Genomic DNA, 27,267 nt, shown 5'->3' on the forward strand with positions numbered 1-27,267 from the left:
AACAAAAAGAGCCTACTGCTCAAGACACAAAAGACAATAATTCAATTTTAGTGCACCAATTGAAGTGTTTGCTAGTCTATGAAAACAAGGCACACAATAAAAATCCAAAAACCCTTGCCAAGGACCTGCAACAAAGATTTATTAGTAGTTTGGATTGTTTGAAATAATCACCCCTTCCTGCAAGCACACAAGTTAGGTAAATTTTAGATCCAAAAGACTTTGTGAAATAGGGGCCTTCAACAATGCATTTTGTTGACGAATTCAAAGATATGATTCATCATAAAAAAATAAAACTTGTAAAATTTCAAGAGATTTTCAGAAATGTAAGAAAATCCAAAAAATTTGCTAATTTCCTCCAAAAATTAATTTTTTATGAAAAATCATAAAAAATTCATATAAAATGTAAAATGGATCCAAAAAATCTGAAATTTTTACTGGAGAGTCCTGATGGTCTTTCAAACCTGCATAAAAAAATTTCTACAACAACTCCAAGCAGTTTGTGAGATATGAGTAAAATAATGCAAAACCCTAATTTTCAAAGATCTAATTTTTGAGGAATTATTTTGCATCAAATTTAAAATCACAAAGAATAGATCCTATGTATAATTTTAAGAGATTTTCAAAAATGTAAGAAAATCCAAACAATTCGCTAATTTTCTCTTAAAATTAATTTTTTATGAAAACTCATAAAAAATTCATATAAATTGAAAAATTGATCCAAAAAATCTGAAATTTTTACTAAATCCTTTTGATATGTTTCCTGACCTACAAAAAAAATTTGAACCCAAAATTCAAATCAGTTTGTGAGATCTGATCAAAATAAGGAAAAACCCTAATTTTTAAAGATCCAATTTTTAGGGAAATATTTTGCATCAAAATTAAAATCACAAAGAACAGATCCTGTGTATAATTATGATATATTTCCAAAAATGTAAGAAAATCCTAAAAATTCTCTCATTTTCTCTCAAAATTAATTTTTTATGAAAAATCATAAAAAATTCATAGAAAATAAGAAAATGCTCCAAAAATTCTAAATTTTGTATTGAGACATCCTAATGATTTCTTCAACTTGCAAAAAAACTTTGGTGCAAAATTTCCAAGAAGTTTGTGAGATATGATCAAATCTTTCCAAGATCTTGATTTTGTGTCCAAAACCCTAGCTACACAAGGTTATTCTCTAAATTGTTTTACAAAACAACAATATAGGGTTAGAAAAATCTGCAAAATACACAGATCTAATAAAAATACATGTCCCATGGGGCGTGCCAAAATATATATGGTGAAAATGGATACAATAATAATAACGATATTGAAAGGCTAAATGAATTCAACCACAAAACCCTAGCCTAACAACAACATAGATCCACCATAACATATGAAGATTACCTAAGACAATGCAAATCAAGTGAAATCATAAAGATTATACCATCACATGTCCAATAGGGTTTGGATCTCCATTCTTCCTATCTCCATTGATCTTGCTTGATATATTTGCTCTCAGATTTTATGTGCACAAGAGCTCAACAAAGAACGGAATGTGGTTGCAAGTAGGATCGCCTATGTTCAAAAGCGTAGTGTAGTCAAGTAGTCAACGGGGGGCCTTTGATAATGAAGGAAGCATCTCCTTATATAGAAGACACTATATGAAATGGAGGGATAAGATTGAGAGGTGTAAAAGAAGGTCGGCTATGATTAGAGGGTAGGTAAAAGAAATAATAAAATAATGAAAGGGGTAGGTAGTGTATGAATTAAGAGATGAATGACATGTGTCATGGGTAGAAAAGTCTAATGACTTAATTAAATAAATAAAGATTTATTTAATTAATAGAAGAAGTGGGATCAATTAAATAAATAAGATATTTATTTAATTTAGGAAAAGGATAATTTAAATAAATAAATGTATTTATTTAAATGAGAAATAAGGCTAGAAGAGGATAAATGAATTAATTAAATAAATAAAGATATTTATTTAATTAGACATGACAATTTTAGGTGTCTACAGATACCACAACATTCAACCAGGGAAATCAGAGTTGCTGATAATGTTACACTTGGAAACTTGTGAACAACTATATGTCCACCATCTTCACATGCCAATACAGTAACAAAAATAGACATTGCACCTGCCAATAACAACTGTTGGTAATTGACACTCATTGGATTCATATGTTGTCATTGATGGCAACAAGATTCTGTAGAAGGCTTATACCGGAAGATACCGACATTTGGAGGCATATACCAACAGATATCGGGATTGGAGTATTCAGGGTCATCATCGACACAGGCATCTAGCACTTTAGTGAAGCCGACATCAGTCTAGATCCGAAAGGTTTTATTTGTAAAATCATTTTGTAAATATTGTATAGGGCCTACATTGAATATCTTTTGTATTATAAGCCAACATTAGACATATTCTTTGTAAAGGGTATATAATTCAGTCTATTATGTCATTTTGATATATGACAAGGTAATATAATTGTGTGATGTGAAGGATATGTATGGAGGTCATTTTTTATGCAAAAGTAATATCATGCTATGATCAGTACATGGTTTTTAAAGAATTATTGGAGGAAAGGAGATACCTGTAGAAGGGTTCAAGGTTTATGAACCGGTATAGAACAGAGCTTTAATCGAAACTTTTTTTGGCATTACAAATGCATTTTGTGAGTTCATCATTACTAATTTATCTCAGCAGAAGCTTGTAGTCAGTGAGACTCTTTTGTGTTGAGCAGTGTGCCTTTCTACATGTGCAGGCCCCCATGCTATGTAATATCTTTCATATGGCCAATGAATTGATATTGTGGGTCACAAAACCCATCATGGTTTTTCCTCTTCGAGGTTTTCCACGTATAAATTCTATGTGTTATGGTGTTCGTTCATGTGGGTGGTTTATTTACTTCATGTTCTATGTTTCTTCATTTACCGGTTTACATGTGTATGTTATAAAAAGTTAAAATCTTGTATTACCAGAAGAACACTTATTCACCCCCCCCCCCTCTCAGTGTTCTTAGATTCATTGCATTGCAACAATTGGTATCAGAGCTTGGTACCTCGGAGGAAGTTTAACAGCTTAAGGAAGATCCTGACACCGAAATCATTGAACATGGATATGGAGAAGCAACTTGAGATGGCACTTGAGGACTATGATGTTGAAAGGATGAAGAACTTGAAACTGCAAGATGAATTGAATTCCGCTAATGAATTTATTCTTGTTTTTCAAGAAAGGTTATCATCGGCTCAAGCTAAGAGAAAGGAACTTTTACAAAACTAGGATGATGAAGAGAAAAATGCACTTAAGGAACAATGTCAGAAACTGAGTCAAGAAAACATGCTCATGAAGAATGAAATGCAAGCCCTGACTATGAGGATGTCAAAAGATATTGAGGATAGAAAGAAGAAGGAAGAAAATCTTTCTGTATCTCTGAAGAATGTGGCAGATTGGCTCATGAGAACGATATGTTGAAAACTAATTTGGTACAATCCTAGAATAATGAACAAGATCTTGAAAGACAAATAATAACTTTGAGAGATGATTTGACTACTGCAAGTGAGTACAAAGAAAAATTCAGGATTAGTGCTGCACAGTTGGATGATTTATTGAAAAGACAAAGGCAAAGTGAAGATTCTAGAGGACTTGGATTTGTACAAGGCGAAAGCTCTGGTATTGTATATGAAGATCAAAGAACTGGTATGTAGAACTCATCAAACCAGAGGAAACTGGTAAGGCAATCTAATGCTTACAAATTCAATGGTAGATGTTTTGTTTGTAATAAATTTGGGCATATGGCTAGACAATATAGAAATAGAGCAAATCAAAACTACAATTCAGTTCCCGGTCAATGTACAAATTGCAAGAAATATGGTCATAAGTCAGAAGATTGCAGAATGAATTTTTAAGTGTCATGCATGTGGAAAGTTTGGTCATTTGGCTAATCAATGTAGGTCAAGGAATGACACCGGATATGTCAAAACAATTCAAAAGAATAATGTTACATGTTATACATGCAATAAAATAGGTCATATTGCTAAGTACTGCAGAAGAAAGACTACACCGATTAGCAATGATAAAGAAAATGAGAAAGGAAAGAAGAAGGTAGATGAAATACAACAAGATCACACCAAGAGATGGGTTAGAAAATCTGAAGAACCAAGTGGAGATGCAACTACACCGGTAACTGTAGCTGTAACGCCACCGGTAGAATAGAGCATTCTTGCAACGACAAATTCAACTAGTAATTGAGGCATATGCCTTAGGGGTTGGAAAATTCATTGAAAATATTGCATATTCTTCGAAAGAGATTTGGAGAGTGGTATTGATCATTGATGGAGGTTTATTCAGCATAAAACTATGAAACCGACATCTGGTAGGGTACATCTCTAAGCATTTATGACAGTGAAGAATTAGGGTTTACCCACTAATAAAAAGGGAAAATGGACTCATTTTCACTCACCCAGCACTCGAGAAAACTTGAGCGAAGCAAAGGCAAATCATAGGCCATCAAGAGCGAGCAAAGGCATTCTAAAGGATTTCCAGTAGTTATCTGAGAAGTAATCAAAATCTTTCAACCGACAACTGTTATCCATGTATTTCTTTGAAATGGCATCCTGATCATCATCTTCTCCTACTCTCATTGTGAATCCCATAGTTGTTGAGGTTAAGGATAGGCTTAGACCTGTTTTCAAGGAAGTTCCCCAAACTGCTATGAGGGAAGACTCTACTGGTGCATTTTTTAGGGTTCCCGATGGCATGGTTTATGTGGAAGATGTTAGGGCCTATATTCACTACACATTGGAGGATTTAGGCACTAAGGAAATCAAGGGAATGTATCAATCTATGATACTAGGTAGCTCCAGAACAATCAAGTTGGAATATAAAATCATTGAAGACCTAGGGTTAATCAGAATCTTGTATATACCGAAATTCAAGGATGAAGTGATTAGATATGTTCTGAGCAGGGTCCATAATGAATTCATCTGGCTGGACCGGCCCCACATGATCACCAAAGAAGCTATTTAGGTGATCACCGACTTACTCAAAGTTGGACAGGAACCAGGAAAGAAGATCTCCAACACTGTGGTTGAAAAGCTCACCGATGCAACCCGTGATGGAAGATCGATGAGGGTCAGCACCATCAAAGACACAAAAGTGAAATTTGCTAGCATGATCATCGACTACAAGGTAACTCAATCAAGTCGATTTAACTCTGTTTCCAGTTCCTGTATCCATGATGCACACCAAATGATAAAGAATAATGAAAAGTATGACTTGTGTGAATGGTTAAGGAGTGAATTAATGATAAATCTTGGCAAGATCAAAGGGGTTAAGAAAGGAACTTTTTGGTTTGGAAATCTTATTGTCTTCTTGATTTTATACTTCATGAATGAGCTACCAGGTTTGGGAAAGAAACGTTGGGCTCATGATATACAGGTAGGTAAGCAGATCAAATATGCAATCACCAGTCTTGGTAGTAACATGGATGAGAAGCTTTGGGGCTACTTAAAAAATTTTCAGACGAACATGAGACTAGGGGAAATAATCTCCAAACACATTATGGAGAAATAATGAACTGATATTGCTTCATGGTAAAAATAAATGAGATACTGATGGAAGCAGTGGAACCTAGAACTATATGGATCATTGAATTGGGCTATGAAGTAGATGACAACATCTTGGAGCTATATGCTAAAATGTTGATTGATGCTCCTTTGGATGATAAGGTTGAATACTTTGGCACTGCAGAGGAGAAGGCTCTTGAGGTTAAAATTGGTTTCAACAAGAAAAGAAGAGAAAAGAAGATAGACAAAATGTTTGCATTTGTTCAGAATGTAATTCACAGGATAGTTACAAAACTAGGTTCTGAATCTAAACCGATAGATCAACTGGCAGCAACAAGTGCTCCTGAGGTAAAGAGGCCTAAGACTTTCATTTTTTCTATCACTTCTGACTCTGATCCAGAGGAGAATCAACCTCTTGCATCCAGAAGGGTACAGAGGAAGAAAGCTGACAAGCCTCCGGTAGAAGATAAGAAGGTGGAACCAAAGAGGAAGCTAGTAAGAAAGGTAACAATTGCATCCACACCTTCAGCAAGGAAACCTACCTAGAAGAGGCAACCTTCTCCATCTGCTCCTACAACCCCTAGCAAGAAGAAAAAGAGTGTGATAGATGAAGCTATTGAATCTGGTAATGTTACCATCATCCCCCCAATGACTTGTGCAAAATTGATAGATGAGGTAACTAAAGATGGAATGTTGAAGAATGTGTCAAATTTTTATGAAGATTTAGATGATAATGAGCAAAATTAAATAGAAGACAAAATTTTGTTATATTTAGACATATATAAGAAGGCTTAGGTAGAGATTTTGAAGGAAATTCCCTTATCATTGTATAACAAGTTAGATGAAAGGAGATTAGATGCAATCAGGAGAGACAAAGAAATTAAAGAAGTTGAACTTTTGAGTATGTGTGGTTCTATAAATAATGAGGAAATGAAAAGGTGTATAGATGTTACAAATAGAACAATCTTTAGCAGTGAAACCCGACAAATAGGCTTAATGATGGCAGAGTCAATGAGATAATAAATGAGACCAGAGATGGTTGGGCTAAATTCTTCCAAAACAATCCTGATTTTCTCACTTCTCAAGAAGAATTTGCTAAGGCAACAACTCCCACCATTCCAGACAAATCTAAAGAGAAAGAAATTTTGGGAAGTTCAGATCAAATTTTGAATGAACCGACAGATAGTCCTAAAATTGATGAGTGTACAAAGTAAACCGACAGAGGCAACATTTGTATAGTCTGAGAAAGGTAATATAAATAATGTACAAGTTATAGATAATATTGTGGATAATACTCCACCGACAGTAACAGATACTGCACCATGTAAGCCACTAGTGCAAAAGAGGATGAGAAAAGAGATAGACCAAGAGAGGATAAGGAAGAAAAGGAAAAGGAGACTGAACCGACAGTTGAGTCCCCAGCAAAAATTTTGGCAATTGACACTTCTCAAGTTGAGAAGAAATCACTCACAAAGATGAGTCCCACAGAGCTAATGAAGGAAGGATCTGTAGATAAAGGAATAATAGATCAATCAATAATAGTTTTGCATAGAATGATTCCTGATTGTATGATTGAAAATGAAGCAAGCCCTTCCGACAAGATTAAGGTATTGACAGACCACATATCTAAAAACTTTCAATCATTACAACAGATTTCCGACAAGAAAGAACTTGAAAGATTTACTTTGGCCAAGAAAGTCACTTTTGATTAGATTATTGAGACAGAGAAGAGGAAGGTTGAAGAGAAACTTATACTTATTGAAAACTCTTTGAAACAGTGTACTAACATCTACAGGGTCTGTAGTAATAAAGAAATTTTTACAGCAAATGTAGATAAAAGGTTAGAAGAGTTACATGAAAAGATTGCTAATATTGCTAATTCTTCTGATGGACTAACTTCACTTACAAATTCAATTGATGGACAAATTTTGACTTTGGAGAGCCAAGTTTTTTATTTTGAAAAGGAAAGAGACAAGATCATTCAAAGATCAAGGAGTCTCAGAGGTTTGGTGATTCCAAGATTGGATTCACTTGGTGTACATAAGAGGGAATGTATGGATATGCTTGTGAAGCCCACACCAACAGAAGTCACTGAGAAAGAAACACTTGCACATTTAATGAGTGGACTTGTATCCATATCTGAAACATTCAAAACCGGCTACGACACCTATATACAGTTGCTAGAGAAGGCTTATCTAGAAATCTTGAGATTGGTCAAGCTCTGGTAAAAGTAATCTGTAATTATTCTTTCACCGGTCTTTGGCATTGATGCCAAAGGGGGAGTGCATATTAAGTGAAAAATATGTATATGTCTATAATCTTAGGGGAAGGATATCAGATAAAGTATATCACAGACAGAGTCAATCAGCTCAGGGGGAGCATATTTCATGTTTCATGTTTCATATTTCTGTTGAACTAACAAGGAATTTATTTTTCACATGAGTGATGCCATCAATGCCAAAGGGTGAGATTGTTGGCAATTGACACTCATTGGATTCATATGCTGTCATTGATGGCAACATGATTATGTAGAAGGCTTATACCGACAGATAATGGCATTTGGAGGCATATCCTGACAAATACTGGCATTGGAGTATTCAGGGTCATCACTGGCACCGGCATTGGAACTGACATCCAGCAGTTCAATGAAGCCGACATTAGTCTGGATCCAAAAGGTTTTATTTGTAAAATCATTTTGTAAATATTGTATAGGGCCGACATAAGGCATATTGTTTGTAAAGGGTATATAAGTCAGTCTATTATGTCATTTTGATATATGACAAGGTAGTAGAACTGTGTGATGCGAAGGATATGTATGTAGGTTATTTTTTATGTGAAAGTAATATCATGTTATGATCAGTACATGTTTTGTAAATAATTCTTGGAGGAAAGGAGATACCGGTAGAAGGGTTCAGGGTTTATGAACCGGTACAAAATAGAGCTTTAATCAAAACTCTTTTTGGCATTACAGATGCATTTTGTGAGTTTACCATTATTGTTTTATCTCAATAGAAACTTGTAGTCAGTGAGACTCTTTTGTGTTGAGTAGTGTGCCTTCTTGCATGTGCAGGCCCCCATGCTATGTAATATCTTTCATATCGCCAATGAATTGATATTGTGGGTCACAAATCCCACCATGGTTTTTCCTCTTTTAGGTTTTCCACATATAAATTTTGTGTGTTATGGTGTTCATTCATGTGGGTGGTTTATTTACTTCATGTTATATGTTTCTTCATTTACCGGTTTACATGTGTATGTTATAAAAAGTTAAAATCTTGTATTACCGGCAAAACACTGATTCACCCTCCCCCCCCTTCTCAGTGTTCTTGGATTCACTATATTCCAGTGAAATCAGAGTTCTTGATAATGTTACACTTGGAGACTTGCCAACAAATATATGTCCACCATCTTGACATGACAATACAATAACGGAAATAGACATTGCACCTGCTAATAACAACAACGCATGGATTGCTTTTTCAAATATAAGAGCACCAAATGAGATCAACACCTGGTTGGCCTCATCCTTATCTTAAAGTACATCAACATATAATGATATAGTACCAACAAATGTCATAGTAACATGGCCATAATCAGTCATTCAAGGAATAAGAAACATGTCAATAAATGAAGATACATCATCAACTCATGAGAGCATTCCACGCATCATCAATATTGCAGAGCTCCCTCTAACTCTAATTGAAGAGGAACCATATGATGACAAATCAGATATATACACCTATGTTGAGACAATCAATGATTCACATGACTATGAGTTTCTATCTCTCCATAGTAGCAACACAAAACATGTGGACATATATTATGATCACCTTCCACCTATGGATGATGACATTGTTTATGAAGATATAGGAATAAACCCAAATTCCTTCACAAGCTAGTTTGATAATCAGGTCTGCATGATAACAACAAGCCCAAATTTTGATGATGAAAGAGATCTATGCCTTATGTACCCACATTTAATAGATTGGGAGCAAACAAAATAACTAAATCTAGATTGGTTTGAAAATGACAAGGCTATTGTAGAGTTTTTGGGTGCTAGAGATGGATTCCTGTTTGATGACCACAAGGAAAGATTTTCCATAGACCTGGATAGAAAAACATATTTTGGAGAGGAAAGATCTTCCTCTAATCTAAATGACTTGGAAGAAGCAGAGAGTATGACCCGAGGTAGACTTGATGATCTCCCAATAAATCGAGAACAATCAACACTCTTAATGGAAGAAACTAAAGAGATCAACATAAGAGATGCTGAGAATGTACACAAAATTCATTTAGCAAAATCTCTAAATTCTCTGGAAAAAGAAAAATTTATCCAATTTTCTAAGCAAAGACCTATCAACTTTGCATGGTCCTATGCAAATATAGCAAGGTTGGATCCTGAATTTGTTTTACACCATCTACCATTATTACTAGGAACAAAGCCTTATAATAAAACGTTAAGAAAGATGCATCCACATATAGCCTTATTAGTCAAAATTGAATTGTAGAAATTGTTAGATGTGGATTTCATAAGACCCATAGACTATGCAGAGTGGATCTCCACTCTATTCCTAATAACCAAGCACACTGGGGGCATTCGAATTTGCACTGACTTCAGAGATCTGAACAAGGCTTGTCCAAAGGATGATTTTCCACTTCCAAATATTGATATGATTGTAGATCTTACAATAGGAAATGAAATGATTTCACTCATGGATGGTTTCTTTGGTTATAATCAAATCAGGATTGCACCAGAAGAACAAGCAAAAATAGTATTCACACATCCTTGGGGAATATACTGTTGGAACGTAATGCCATTTGGTTTAAAGAATTCAGGTGCAACATATCAATGAACTATGACGACATTGTTCCATGAAATGATACATGATATCATGGAGGATTATGTTGATGATATCTTAGCCAAGTCACGAACCAAAGAAAATCAATTGGAAGTTCTCGCCAAGATATTTTATAGATTAGAACAGTACAAGGTAAGGCTTAATCCTAAAAAGTGTGTATTTGGTGTCACGGCTGGAAAGCTCTTGGGCTTCATTGTGTCAAACATAGGTATTAAAGTAGATCCGAAAAAGGTAAAAACCATATTGGAAATGCCAACACCAATAACACTCAAGAAATTGAGAAGTCTACAAGGGAGACTCCAATCTATAAGATGCTTCATAGCGCAATTGAAAGGCAAGTGCCACCCTTTCCAACACCTTTTAAAGAAAGGTATAATATTGAAATGGCCAGAACAATTCCATGAGGAATTTCAAACTTTGAAAGACTATCTATGAACCACACTAGTATTAGTGCTACCAATCCATGGAAAGTCACTATTGTTGTACATATCTGTCACAAACTCCACCTTGGGTGCTCTCTTAGCACAACACGATGATCAAGGGAAAAAAAGAGCAATCTAATACATTAGTAGAACCCTTGTAGGATATGAACTGAATTACACTCCTATTGAACATGTATTCTTGGCAATAATCTTTGCTTCCCAAAAGCTTGGACATTATATGATTAACCACAAGATTTAGCTTGTTGCAAGGTTTGACCCACTTAAATATCTATTAAGCAGAGCTGCATTAACCGAAAGGTTAGTTAAATGGGTAATAATCCTAAGCGAGTTCAAAATTGAGTATGTTTATAGGAAGGACATCAAAGGGAAGATAATTGCAGATTAATTGGTAGAGGCACCAATGCCAGACTATCATCCAATGTTGATAGACTTCCCAGATGAATCTGTCTTCACAAATACAACAACCACTAGTTGGAAACTATACTTCGATGGATCACATACCAATCATGGAGTAGGAGCAGGAATCCTTTTTATCACCCCTCAAGGTGATTCTATTCCCGTCTTTCAAAATTAACTTTCTAAGAACCAACAATATAGCTGAGTATGAAGCACTGGTCATAGGACTTCAGACTGCAATAACATGGAATAACAAGGAATTACAAGTCTATGTTGATTCCCAACTCATCATCAATCAAGTAAATGATGATTAAACCACAAAAGATGACAAATTGTCACCCTACAAGAGATTGATAGAAGAACTCAAGCCACACTTCTCAAATATAACTTTTGAATAGATTCCTAGAATTCAAAACAGAGCAACAAATGCAATGGCAATTGTGGGATCTCTCCTTGATATGCCCGACAATGGAACTCAGTTTGAGTTCATAGTAGAGAAGTTGATGGTGCCTTCATATGAAATACCTACTTCAGAATATGTATGTGCAATAGTGGGACTTGAATCTCCTTGGTATCAAGAAGTCTACACATATCTACATGATCAATATATGTTGCATGATCTCTCATCCAATCAGAGAAAGACTCTCATACGACAAGCATCTAGATACACACTCATTGTAGACACTTTGTATAGAAGAAGCTTGGATACCACCTTTCTTAGGTGTTTCAATTGTGAAGAAGCACAAAAAGCCCTAAAGGAAGTGCATGATGGAGTTTGTGGTGCGCACTTCAGTGGCCCATCTCTAGCCAAGAAAATATTGAGAACAAGATACTACTGGCTAACAATGGAGAAGGATGCGTACAAATATGTACAGAAATACAGGCAATGCCATATTCACGGAGATCTAATTCATGCACCTGCACAAGACCTTCAAACCATCACATCACCATTGTCGTTCTCATAGTGGGGACTTGATTTAGTCCAGAAAATACACCCTACCTCATCTAATGGACACAAGTTCATTATTACTGCCATGGAATATTTCACAAAGTAAGTTGAGGCAATCCCTATGACTTACACTACAAACAAACAAATAGAAAAAATCATTCCTAATTACATTATCTGCAGATATGGAGTCCCAATGTGCATTGTGCCAGATAATGGAAGAGAATTCAATAACCAAGAATTAAGTGAACTTTGTGAGTAGTTTCACATCCAACAACGATTTGCAACTCCATATTATCTGCAAAGCAATTGACAAGAAGAGGCAACAAACAAAACAAACTTGAAAATTCTAAAGAAATTTTTCATTGAAACATGACGTGATTGGCACATTCAGCTCAATCCTACTCTTTGGGCCTACAAAACTGATGTACGAAGTGCAATAGGAGCTACACTATATTCATTGGTATATGGCACTGTAATGGTGGGAAAATGGTGAATGATAAATCAAGAAGGAAAACTACCCTTTCCCTCAAAGAGAGATGAGAGTTTCGCTATCGATTACCATTCAATCACTTTTCACCATTACATTAGGAAGGGGGAGAAGATAATTCACTAGATTCAATATCTCCACACAAAGATAGTAGATTGAATTTTGAGTGAATTGGGAATGCTAAGTTGATCCCCTCTTCCTTGTCTAACTTAGAAAGGAATTTGACTGACTTATATAGTGTAAAAGTGACAAAGAATTGATTATAACTTGAGATCAAAATATGGGATGAAGTTGTGCACCTGGATCTGGCAGTAAAATGTCAAGACGCAGTCGCCTTGTGAATTTGAGGAAAAGTTGCCTGAACCATGGCGGGAATGCACACGATCCTCCAAAAAATCCGTGAAATGAAAAGGGTTTTTCCATCTCTGGAAATGAAGCCCAAATCCAAAGTACAGTTGTGCCTCTGCAACCTACACACATAAAAGAGAGGAAAATAGGTTGGGATTGGGGGTTTGCCTTTAGGTCAAACCCCAGTTTTGGAATTAACCAAGTTATGAAAGAAAGTACTTGCAAGTAGATGTAAAGGAAAGACTGAATTATAAATCACCTCAAGGGAGTTTGTAGTAGCAATGTTGATAGAAGCGCTTGTGTGGAATTGAATGCTGGAATCAATCTCCTCTTCAATGGTTGAATCCTTGACTTGATCGCAACACCTAGCCTTGAATGGAGACTTGAGAATTCTCAATGATGGAAAATAATGCTTGATCTCTTGTACACACTCCAATCTTATCCAAATTCAACTTATGAAAATGAGAGGATGAATGCCCCTTAAATACATGTTACGTTGATTTGAATTTTGTCATGGGCCAACACCGGGGGAGTTTCCCACCTGAGGCACAACCCACAATGCATGCTCTAGGAAGGGTCCTGCCCCAAAATAGGGTAGGGACAGGGGCACCACGCCCCTGTCCTGGGGGGAAAAGGGCACCATGCCCCCATCCAAGGGGGGAAAGTGGCACCACGCTCCTGTCCTACCCCTTTCTCTAGGGCAGAGTGTGGTTGGGGTGATGCAGAGGCCATGAAAGAAGTTGTTTTCGCAAGCCGAACACTCTCCAGTCTCCGATCAGGCCTAAATGATTCGAGTTTGCATGCGTGAGGACCCTAATATAGTCAAAAATTGCTAGGGTTGTAATTTTATGACACAACAGGCACATAAGCTATTTTACCTATTGAGGTAGGATTGACATGCCTATGAGTATCTCTAAAGAACATCATATCCGAGGAAGATTACAAAGTGTCTAGATTGCAAGAGTTGGAATTATTAGATGAAAAGAGATAGATTTCTCTAAATCTCCTACAAGGTTATCAAAATTTAATGAGAAGAAGCCACAACAAAAGAGTGAGACCACGTTGTTTTGAAGTGTGAGATCTTGTCCTTAAAGAAAATCAAAGAAACTTAGCAGAGCAAGAATGACCAGGTAAGTTTGAACCTAACTAGTTAGGACCATTCGTCATCATAAGAGTTGTTGGAAATGGGGCCTATGGTTTATCCACCATCGAAGGAGAGTCACTTCCCCATCCTATGAATAATATGCACCTAAGAAGATATTACATCTAAGGGATGGGTTGCACAACATATAGTTGCATATCATAACTACTTTCTCGTGTAGTTGCATATCATTGCTACTTGTTCATGTAGTTGCATCAATAAAACAAGGTAACTATCCAAATTTATCATTCATTTACATTAAAGAGAAACAAGGTTCATCTCCTTTCTTAGATATTCAGACATGAATTTTTGGAGATCCTGAAGTCATTCATTTTCAACATCACCCTGTGATGACACTTTGCCTATGGTTGGGTAGAGATTTCACTATTTGTGCCTTGTAAACCCAAAGTATATCAATTACTATATCTCACACATTAACAAAATCTTAATTCATTCTAGACACCTAGTTGATCATATGACCAGTGAAAAATCTAATATTCGCTTCAGCGTCACTGTAATTGTCATACCCAAGTAGGTTTCATTACTTACAAGTCAAAGCAAGAAAATAAAATAAAAAAATGTTATGCCAATATCCATCTCAAGGAAAAAAGAGAAATGATATATAACTAAATTATAATGCATACAAGTGTGACAAAAAGCTTGACTATGGGAACATGCGAATAACTCCATCAGGGTTATGGACGCTTGCTGGCAATGGAGCAATATTCAAGAGATTACAGTGTATAACCTCGCCGGAGTCCTTAAAGCTTGCTAACAACGAGGCTCTATCTAGGATGCTTTTGAAGTTAGAATAATCCACATAGCTAATCATATAGGATGCTAAGGATCTTTAGTGAACACAAGAGTGGGAATTAACTCACTTGCACACACATGGGCTAAAGAAGATCAAAGTTTCGAGAATCAATGGGGAAGTTTTCCACGTCTCCATTTGCAAATCCTAGTCACTAAGTGTGTTAATTTGTATGTTCCAAGGGATCTTGAGGATAGATTGACCGCTTATCTATGAAATGTTTTGCACCTCCAATTCAATTGGTGTGTTACAAAATGCTAAACAAACAAAGTCATCCTTGTTCAAAATAAAAATGACATATTCATTTTGCATGTTGCATTAGCATCAAGTTGATGCTTAAATTCATTGTCTCCATGTGCATTTTTTGCAAATCATCATGTCATTATAGGTCTGCATACTGGGGGCATAACTAAAAAAAAAAACCCTAAAAATCATTAAAAAACTCCTAAAAATCGTAAAAAGTCATTAAAAAATCCTTAAAAACCGATAATGTCCTGAAAAAAAATATTAAAAATATTAAAAAAGAAAAATACCAAAAACTTTTGCAAAAGACCTAAAAAATCTAAACATCAAAAAACAACAAAAAGAAAAAACATTTGAAAAAAGATCCTAAAAAAAGCACAAAAACATCGAAAAATTGAAAATCAACCAAAAACATTCTGAAATGATCTACAAAATCCAAAAACATTGAAAAATCAATCAAAAAACTTGCAATAAAATGTCTTATGATAAACAAATACCCTAGAAGATATTCAGCAAACACTTTGCATGAAGTTCAACAAAGGATATAGCTATCTTATCAAACATCTGCAACCAAACTGATCAAACTGTCTTATAAATCGTATCAATATCCACATCAACATGATCATTATCTTGTCTTAAACAGAGATGGATACACTCAAAACTAGACATGTTAGTCTCACTATTATATTTGGCACCAATTTCCGACACATGTTTGTTGAAATTTTGACAAACTATCGTTGGATTATCGACAAAATACCCAACAAAATGTTGTCATTTGTCCGATGTTCCTATTTTCATTGAACTATCGACCAAGTGTTGTCAGATGATGTCATGAAAAAATACAAGAAGTTTTTGTCAGAATATCGACGAAAATCTCATTAGTCTTGTAACAAACAATCAACACAAAACATTGATAATTACGATGAAAAAAATTACCGCACATACAACAACTTCATCGGATATTTAAGTGGTTCGTCGCAATTGTGATGATGTGGAGCATGCCAATTCGATAAAAATATCATCACACATACAACAACATCGTCTGATGTCGATTTCACAAGAGTCAAAAAACAAAGGATGCGAAATGGTGAATCTTTCACTTTTTCGCGTATTCTAAGCATGAAGGATGTGAAATAGTGACCCTGTCGCTGTTTCGCGAAGCTAAAATAACGATTTGCAAAGCTAAAATAACAATTTGCAACATCGCTATTTCACGAAAGACAAAAGTGAGGATTGTGAAATAGCTAACTCGATGCTATTTCCAAAGGAGGAATAAAGAGGGTTTGTGAAATGGTGTCAAAACCTTTAATGGGACAGTGCACACATGTGGATCGGACCAAAAAGATATAAATGTTGTGAAATGTCTTGAATATGTTTGAACCAATTATCTTGCATTATTGTCTTGTGGTGATAGAGAATGTTGATAAGAAAAGATGTTGCCTTGTCGTACGCACTGAATGGCTAATATTTAGATGGCTTAAATGTCGGCTTGTGTGGATGGATTGTACGGATGAACTAGAGAACATTCATAGGAATGATGGTAGAGATTGTGATAAATGCCAATTACGGATGGTTGTCATAATTGAGTGTGAGGTGTTTAAAGCTTGAGTGGACTGGGCAAAGTGTTGTTGGAGTGCCATTTTCTTGGTATCATATTGTATGCAGAGTTGTCTTGGGTGCCTTACACATCATGAAAACCAATTTATCCTTCCATACTGACAAGAAATTAGTCTCATTTCTTAGATGATTCATAGACAGGAGGCTGAAAGGTTTGTTTTTGTTTAAGGATGAGCATTTGTACGAGGTTGTAAAGATGCTATTGGGAGAGGAAATTTTCCATGTAAGTCATCTCTACAGGATGAACATGGAGGCATATTCATTGATTGCAACTTAGGGTTTCCAGTTTGAGGCTGAAGTGGACAAGGTAAAAAATTCCTTGAGAGTTGTAATTGACTCAAGGTATTTGTTAAACTTGGATAGTGTGTGTGCTCATGTGGTCCAAATGGTGGGCATTGTTCCTGAGGCATGGGTGGCTGGTCCAGTGGTGCCGCTATCACTCATTCGATGGGTCAGTGATGATTTGAAGGAAAGATGCATAGCTCTTGCTTTTTGTGGGTGGTGGGCATTCAAAAATTTCAAAAGGTTGAAGCAATGTGATGAGGTTTTAGGGGTTCTTCATGAAGTGGCATGAGAAGAGGTGGGTCAAGAGTTGTGGCTGAGACCCCAGACTTCCCAAGAAATGAAGAAGTTCTCATAATTCCATGAGGACCCATAGTATAAGCCGCTTCTGGGTTAATCCTTCCATGGCTGGTGGATTTTGTGTTGTATATTTGTATCTTTTTGTTCTATGTCTATTTTCTCCCCAATTCTGTATGTATGTGGGGATTTTTGCTAGTAGTTTTAGTAGGCCGATTTTGCATGTAGTAGGGTTTGGTTTTTACTGGGATGGTCGTCTTGAGGGTAGTTTTGGGGTTTTTTTTGGAGGTGGCAGAACTCTGGTGGTTTTTCAATACCACCTATACTTGCATATTTGTAATATTTTATGTCCAAGCAATTCAATAGATAAATTATCGATCAATATTTTTATTCCAAGCAATACAATACATAAATTATGGATCAATATTTTATTTCCAATGAATACAATAATGAATGCATTCTAACCAATAAGAAGGGTCTAACAATGCATATATTCATGTGTATACTCTGTGTATGCTTTGTATCTTCATATATCCATGTGTATGCTTTGTATTTTCAAGTGTATGCTCTATATTTGGCTCTATATTTTTAGTTAATCTAGAATATGGGAATAACAAGAGTTAACCAAAGGGGATATGAAGTTCATAGATGTGTCATGCTTCTCACCTTTGTTTGAGACAATTAAAATTAACATCGCTTGAGGACAAGAAAATTTGGGAAGGTTGGACTGTAATGTCCCTACTTCGAAATATAATTTAATAATTTAATAATAAATAATAATAATAATAAAATTAAGGATTAGAAACTGTAAATTTATTTCTTGGATTAGAATAATAAAGGTATTTCCTTTTCATAAATTTACACAATTTGGCATGAGGCTTATTGTACATGTGCTAAATCCATTTTTTACCTAGAGCTAAATTTATCACTGAGATGTTGTGAATACCCAATCCACCTTTAGACTTATCTAAACTCATGTTTGCTAATGAGATTAGACGGATTTTTATTTTTTTATCTAGATTTACTTTCCAAATGAAATTTATGATAACTCTTCAATTTTGAGAATACCAATTTAGTATCTTTCAAAACAACCATGTAACAATTGGGAATGTGTCAAGAGCTGATTTTATCATTTGTATTCTAGATGCCATTGATAACCATTTGCCTTCCCAATCAGAGATCCTACTTTGTAAGATTTGAATGACTTTTTGATAGTCTGAAGGTCTATTTTGAACCATGAAGAAAGGAATGCCAAAGTGCTTTCAAGGTAGTTCTATCATTGGAAACGTAGGACCCTAGTAATATTAGCTTTTACAAGACAATTAGAGTTAAGGATGTATACCTTGGATTTGGATGAATATATCTTTTAACCAAAATCTAATGAGTATCTTGCCAGCAAGGACTTAAGAGTTGAATAGGGAGAACTGCTATAAGGCACCCTACAAGATAGAATTCAATAGGGAGAATTTCTATAAGGCACCCTACATAAATATATTTTCACCACTATCTCATTGTATGAATCTTTCTTTAATAACTAATTTAACTATACTTGTTTATATGAGCAACCCTTAATATAATTATTAGTATCTTCTGATTCTATTTTGCGGTTGCAGATTAATAGAGGTTAAAGGTATTTGCTTCTAAAATTTGATCAACATCTAAAATCATAACCTTATTTATTCATTTACCCTAGGAGACATTATAAATCTGTAAAATCAGAACCTTAAGGCACTCTACAAGATAACATTGAATAGGGAGAACTGCTATAAGGCACCCTACATAAATGTATTTTCAACACTATCTCATTGTATGAATCTTTCTTTAATAGCTAATTTGACTATACTTGTTTATGCTCTATAGTACATCGTTGGGTTCTTTCTCTTGTAACAAAATGCTGAATTTGGAAGGAATGCAAAGCGTGGTTGTACAATCTAATGACAAAAATTGACATTAAAAAAAAAAAAATGTAAGAACCATAAATTTTTTGGGTAAACTATGTGAAAGAGAGAGTTGTATGTCTGAGCCCATAAAAGTTAGGCAATCTCGTGAAGGAGATGTATGCCTCTGGACTCCATGAGAGCTGATACAAATTTTTTGTCCCAAAAAACCTTTACCCACTCAATGTAAAATAACACAATACTTCAGTATGTGCATAAGTTGGATCCTTGAGGCATTTATACAAGTTGTTGTGGAAGTTCTGTGGTTGGTTTGACTACTTATGTATCAAAGGACCCTGAAACTAGTGAAACAGTTATAGAAAGTGGAGCACTAGTATTGAGTGATATGTGTATTTGTTGCATAGACGAGTTTGACAAGATGTCAGATAATGCTCGTAGCATGTTACACAAGGTTATGGAACAACAAACAGTGTTAATTGCAAAGGTTGGGTTCATAGCATCTCTTAATGCAAGGACATCAGTTTTAGGTTGTGCCAATCCTAGCGGTTCACACTACAACCCTAGACTTTCAATTATTGATAATATCCAACTTCCTCCAACATTTCTTTCCAGGTTTGATCTGATCTACCTAGTGCTTGATAAAGCTGATGAACAAATAGATCAACGCCTTGCAAGGCATTTTGTTGCATTTCATTATGATGACCCTGAGGACCAATCACTAGATGCATTGGACCTCCCAACCCTCACTTCATATATCACTTATGCAAGACAACATATACATCCTAAAATATTTGATGAGGCTATAGAGGATCTGATCCATGGTTCTGTTGAAATGCGTAGGAAGGGAAACTTCCCTGGCAGTAGCAAAAAGGTTATCATAGCAACACCTCATCAAATTAAGAGGTTGATAAGAATTAGTGAAGCACTATCCCGCGTTTGATTCTCTGAGTGGGTTGAAAGATGTGATGTGGTAGAATCTTTCCTGCCTACTTGAAGTTGCACTTCAACAATCTACCACCAATCATTCAACTGGGACCATTGACATGGATCTCATCACCATGGGAGTTTCAGCCAGTGAAAGAATAAAACGAGCCAATCTTGTTTCATCAGTTAGGATTCTTATCATGGAAAAGATGTAGGCAGGGGGACCATCAATACGTATAACATAGTTACTAGAGGAAATACACAAATAGGGCTCCAAGGAAGTTAACCTCAATGATATTTGCAATGCAATTGGAAACCTTGTGAGTGAGGGGTCCACAGAGACAATGTTAAGAGAACCTGGAGGAATTTTAAGGATGGTACAACACCCATATGATAATTAGTAACAGTGTCTTTCATAAGACAAATGTCTTAGTGTTGTGACAAACTATTTTAATAAGCTCTGTAGTACATCGCTTGGTACTTTCTCTTGTAACAAATTGTTGTAGTTGGAAGGAATGCAAAGCATGGTTGTATAATTTGATGACAAAAATTGACATAAAAAAATAAAAAAATAAAAAATGTAAGAACCATAAAAATTTTGGGCAAACTCTGTGAAAGAGAGAGTTGTATGCCTGAGCCCATATAAGTTAGGAAATATCATGAAGGAGATGTATTCCTATGGACTCCATGAGAAATAATACAAAATTTCTACCCCAACATTGCTTTCCAGGTTTGATTTGATCTACCTAGTGCTTGATAAAGCTGATGAACAAATAGATTGACACCTTGCAAGGAATCTTGTTCTATTGCATTATGATGAGCCTGAGGACCAAACACTGGATGCATTGGACCTCCCAACCCTCACTTCATATATCACTTATGCAGGACAACATATACATCCTAAAATATCTGATGAGGCTGCAGAGGATCTAATCTATGGTTATGTTGAAATGCATACGAAGGGCAACTTCCCTAGCAGTAGCAAAAAGGTTATCATAGCAACACCTCATCAAATTGAAAGGTTGATAAGAATTAGTGAAGCACTAGCCTGCATTCAATTCTTTGAGTGGGTCGAAAGGTGTGATGTGGCAGAAGCATTCCGCCTACTTGAAGTTGCACTTTAACAATCTACAACCCATCATTCAACTAGGACCATTGACATGGATCTCATCGCTATGGGAGTTTCAGCCAGTGAAACAATAAGACAAGCCAATCTTGTTTCATCAGTTAGGATTCTTATCATGGAAAAGATGCACTCAAGGGGACCATCTACACGTATAAGAGAGTTACTGGAGTAAATGCACAAACATGGATCCAAGGAAGTCAACCTCAATGATATTCACAATGCAATTGGAAACCTTGTGAGCGAGGGCTCCACAGAGACAATGTTGAGAGAACTTGAAGGAATTTTAAGGATGGTACAACACCCATATGATAATTAGTAATAGTGCATTTCATAAGACTGATGTCTTAGTGCTTTGACAAAAGGTTTTAATATTCTGTAAGCATTATGCTCTATAGTACATCACTGAGTACTTTCTCTTGAAACAAAATGTTGGAGTTGGAAGGAATGCAAAGTATGGTTGTACAATCTAATGACAAAAATTGACATAAAAAATAAATAAATAAATAAAATGTAAGAACCATAAATTTTTTGGGAAAACTCTGTGAAATAGAGAGTTGTATGCCTGAGCCCATACAAGTTAGGCAATCTCGTGAAGGATATGTATGCCTGTGGACTCCATGAGAGTTGATACAAATTTTTTGCCCCCAAAAAGCCTTTACCCACTCAATGTAAAATAACACAATACTTCAGTATGTGCATAAGTTGGCTCCTCGAGGCATTTATACAAGTTGTCATGGAAGTTTTGTGGTTGGTTTGACTACTTATGTATCAAAGGACCCTAAAACTGGTGAAACAGTTAAAGAAAGTGGAGCACTAGTATTGAGTGATATGTGTATTTGTTGCATAGACGAGTTTGACAAGATGTCAGATAATGCTCGTAGCATGTAACACAAGGTTATGGAACAACAAACAGTGTCAATTGCAAAGGCTAGGATCATAGCATCTCTTAATGCAAGGACATTGATTTTAGCTTGTGCCAATCCTAGCGGTTCACACTACAACCCTAGACTTTCAGTTATTGATAATATCCAACTTCCTCCAACATTTCTTTCTAGGTTTGATCTGATCTACCTAGTGCTTGATAAAGATGATGAACAAATAGATCAACGCCTTGCAAGGAATTTTGTTGCATTGCATTATGATGAGCCTGAGGACCAATCACTGGATGCATTGGACCTACCAACCCTCAATTCATATATCACTTATGCAAGACAACATATACATCCTAAAATATTTGATGAGGCTACAGAGGATCTTATCCATGGTTCTATTGAAATGCGTTGGAAGGGAAACTTCCCTGGAAGTAGTAAAAAGGTTATCATAGCAACACCTCATCAAATTGAGAGGTTGATAAGAATTAGTGAAGCACTATCCCGCATTCGATTCTCTGAGTGGGTCGAAAGGTGTGATGTGGCAGAAGCTTTCCTGCCTACTTGAAGTTGCACTTGAACAATCTGCCACCAACCATTCAACTGGGACCATTGACATGGATCTCATCACTATGAGAGTTTTATCTAGTGAAAGAATAAGACGAGCCAATCTTGTTTCATCAGCTAGGATTCTTATCACAGAAAAGATGCAGGCAGGGGGACCATCAACATGTATAACATAGTTACTAGAGGAAATGCACAAACATGGATCCAAGGAAGTCAACCTCAATGATATTTTCAATGCAATTGGAAACCTTGTGAGCAAGGGGTTTGTTACAATCCACAAAGACAATGTTAAGAGAACCTGAAGGAATTTTAAGGATGGTACAACACCCATATAATAATTAGGAGCGATGTATTTCATTAGAATAATGTCTTAGTTTTGTGACAAATTATTTTAATATTCTCTGAGCATTATGCTATGTAGTACATCATTGGGTACTTTCTCTTGTAACAAAATGCTAAAGTTGGAAGGAATGCAAAGCATGGTTGTACAATTTGATGACAAAAATTGACATAAAATAAAAATAAAAATATATGAACCATAATTTTTTTGGGAAAACTATGTGAAAGAGAGAGTTGTATGCCCGAGCATATACAAGTTGCACAATCTTGTGAAGGAGATGTATGCCTATGGACTCCATGAGAGATGATCCAAATTTTCTGCCCCAAAAAGCCTTACCCACTCAATAAAAAAAAAACACAGTACTTCAGTATGTGCATAAGTTGGCTCCTCAAGGAATTTATACAAGTGGTCATGGAAGTTCTGCAGTTGGATTAACTACTTATGTATCAGAGGACCCTGAAACTGGTGAAACATTTCTAGAAAGTGAAGCACTGGCATTGAGTGATAGGGGTATTTGTTGCATAGATGAGTTTGACAAGATGTTAGATAATGCTCATAGCATGTTACATGAGGTTATGGAACAACAAACAATGTCAACTACAAAGGTTGGGATCATAACATCTCTTAATGCAAGGACATCATTTTTAGCTTGTGCCAATCCTAGTGGTTCACGCTACAACCCTAGACTTTTAGTTATTGATAATATCCAACTTCCTCCAACATTGCTTTCTAGATTTGATTTGATCTACCTAGTGCTTGATAAAGATGATGAACAAATAGATTGGTGCCTTGCAAGGCATGTTATTGCATTGCATTATGATGAGCTTGAGGACCAAACACTGGATGCATTGGACCTCCGAACCCTCACTTCATATATCACTTATGCAAGACAACATATACATCCTAGAATATTTGATGAGGTTGTAGAGGAATTTTAAGGATGGTACAACACCCATATGATAATTATTAACTATGTATTTAATAAGACTAATGTCTTAGTGTTGTGACAAACTATTTTAATATGCTCTGAGCATTATGCTTTGTGGTACATTTCTGGGTACTTTCTCATGTAACAAAATGTTGAAGTTGGAAGGAATGCAAAGCGTGGTTGTACAATTTGATGGCAAAAATTGAGATAAAGAAAAAATGTAAGAACCATAAATTTTTTGGGCAAACTATGTGCAAGAGAGAGTTGTACGTCTGGGCCCATACAAGTTAGGCAATCTCGTGAAGGAGATGTATTCCTATGGACTCCATGAGAGCTAATACAATTTTTCTGCCCCAAAAAGCCTTACCCACTCAATGTAAAAAAACATAGTACCATTTCAACCTTGTTTAGTAAATTGGAAGGATTTTATAGTAGATTTGAGGATTAATGGGAGTTGACCAAAATATAGAATGCAACACTTACAATGGATTTGCTGGCACTTGCACTTGTTTGTCCTCTCTCTCCCTCCATTTTTCAATTTTTGATTAGCTGGATTCTTTGTGGGCGGCTTGGTATTTCAATTGATCCTTGCAGTCATATGCCAATGGGGGTTCTGCTGGGATTGCTTATAGAATTGGATTATGCCTTTTATATCATAGCCCCAACTCTCCACTCCTGCGCGCGCAAGATTCAAACAAAAACAAGCCAAATAGACAAAAAGTTCATTTTTATACTTTCAAAATTAAATTTTGTATTACAAATTTAAAATACAATTTGGAACCAATTATTTTCCTTCATTTTAATATCGTCATCATTATTGATATTAGTCAGAATATCGTTGGAATAGTGATAATTATTATTATTCATCGAAATTTCGATGAACGTCGGGGACCAGTTTAAAAAAAAATGTATTTCACATTAAATTGAATGGTACTCGATGAAACAATAAGTTAATTCACTTTCGTCAAAAACATTTGTCGGATTTTGACCTCAAATGAGTTAGTGTCGTAAATGGGGTCCAAAATTTATGAAACCAGACATTATCAACCATCACATCAAGAAATCACACAAAGAGATGGATTAGTGTGGCTACAGGATTTTTTCCTAGTCGGTCTTTATCTTTTTATCAATTGACAATCAATCATGTTACTATGCTACTCAAGGATTTCTACAAGTGACTAGAGGAGCCGTGATGGGCATGATCTTTTTCTTTGTTTGTTGTTTGTGGTGTGAACCAATGAAGTTATGGGGCAATAGCTCCAAAGGGTGTCTGGGGTTGTTACGTTCATTCGGCAAGTATCCTATGCAAAACTTAAAGTTAGGGATATCTATGCTTGTGAGTACTGCACATACCTCAACCCTTGGCACTATTCCTAGAATGTAGGGTTCACTCACTGTCTTCTACATGTTTTTTCTTTGGAATGAGATATCTCTACATTTTGGTTCCTTATACCCTGATGTACACAACTTCATTGTTACATAATAAGGCTCAGTGATGAATATATATTGTACTACAAAATAAAGGCACAAAAGTTCATGATTCCATCATCAATCTCATCATGTTGATTGTCTCTTCAGATAATTCTCTCATCAAACATATTTTTGTTGAATAAACCTTTTCGATTCTTTCTAATAATGATTTCATATAACATTATCTCTCTCTATTGGAGTCAATGAACACTAAGAGGGCAGGGAGGGGGGGTGAATCAGTGTTCTACTATTTATAAATTTATTAAGATGATTATTTAACCACCAGATGCAAATAACTGAAAGCAATGTGTAGAAACATAAACCAATTTAACATGCAACCATAACACTGGAATTTTTACATGGAAACCCAAAAGGAAAAAACCATGGGGGGATTTGAACCCACAATATTATTACTATGGCCAGTAGTAGAACAATATTACAAAAGTGAAATGCACTTGCATTCAGGCACACTGCCTAGAGCTCACTTCTTAATTACAAAACATGGTTGCAACCTCGGAGGACTCATTGTCCTACAAATGAGATATAGAAGAAAATACAATGTCTGAACCAGAATATAGCATCTACAAATGCTAGGAATCAGTTCTGGTTAGGCTCAATAATGATTTGTTGTCACTGCTCTTAAAAACTGCTCTGTTTTGCTCTACTACCATGTACCAAATCATGAAAACTTAAGATGCGCAAGTAAAACTATGCTCAATAACTTCCAACACAATCTTGCATACCTACCATCTTTTAAAATGACCATCCAAGTTGATCTTATATATCCACACCACAAAAATAGATCTTCATTAAGTCGGCTTCACAAAACTACAAAATGTGAAACGTATAGTCTCGTGTCAACTCAATCCTTCTAAAAATCCTTATTTTGGACCTAAAACATATGATCACAAGCTTCCCATAAGCTGGCTCAATTACCTCAAACTCATCAACATTTACTGGAATCATCCTAAACAATTTGGACCACATGCTACACCATCAAGCATAATGATGACTCTGTTCTCCCTACCAGATACTGGACCAAGAAACTTGCACTAGAATCAACACCGGAGGATAGAATTGAATGAAAAGTTGCCTCACACATCCAATAAACTATTACAATCATGACAACAAGAACTTAGTCACCAAAAATGAATAATGCTTACCAGATCTATACATTGTGTTCCACCGACCAGTCTTATGCTTCATGAATAACAAAACTTACTTAAGACTTCCGGTAATCCCAATCTCAATATACCAGATAGGATTACTAGGCCGAGTTTCCATTAATGGAAATCCCTAAGTATTCTCCATGCATCTAACATCATCAATCTTCATTAGATTCATCGAAATAGTGTCTCTTGCCAACACTCTCATCACTTAATTTCAATCTTTTCATCTATAATTCTATTATTTCATCATACCAACTACTCTATCCATCAATCAATTCTATTCTCTAACATTCTTCACTTCTTACTAATCATTCTCCACTTTCAGCATATTTCATCTTTCATCCAACTTTCATCAATCATTTGTCTTATGCAGAATGTGTCCTTCCTGAAACTAGACATGATCATCTATCTTTGTCTTATACAGGATGTGTCCTTCCTTAAACCAGACCTGATCTTTATCCTATCAATCAAATCAATCTTATCAATCGAATCAATCCAATCAATCTATAAATCACTCCAATCATTTCTTCTATCTAACTAAACTCAT

At 35.7% G+C, this 27,267-nt stretch overlaps 2 pseudogenes; both read left to right on the top strand.

The window, feature by feature from the left end:
* Positions 1–19,565: 19,565 nt before the first annotated feature.
* Positions 19,566–20,652, top strand: LOC131054124 (DNA replication licensing factor MCM4-like; annotated as a pseudogene).
* Positions 20,653–22,061: 1,409 nt separating this feature from the next.
* On the top strand, positions 22,062–23,115 carry LOC131054127 (DNA replication licensing factor MCM4-like; annotated as a pseudogene).
* The last annotated feature ends 4,152 nt before the right edge of the window (positions 23,116–27,267 follow it).

This window comes from Cryptomeria japonica, chromosome 5 (assembly GCF_030272615.1).
Source record: "Cryptomeria japonica chromosome 5, Sugi_1.0, whole genome shotgun sequence".
In the NCBI taxonomy this organism is placed as follows: domain Eukaryota; kingdom Viridiplantae; phylum Streptophyta; class Pinopsida; order Cupressales; family Cupressaceae; genus Cryptomeria; species Cryptomeria japonica.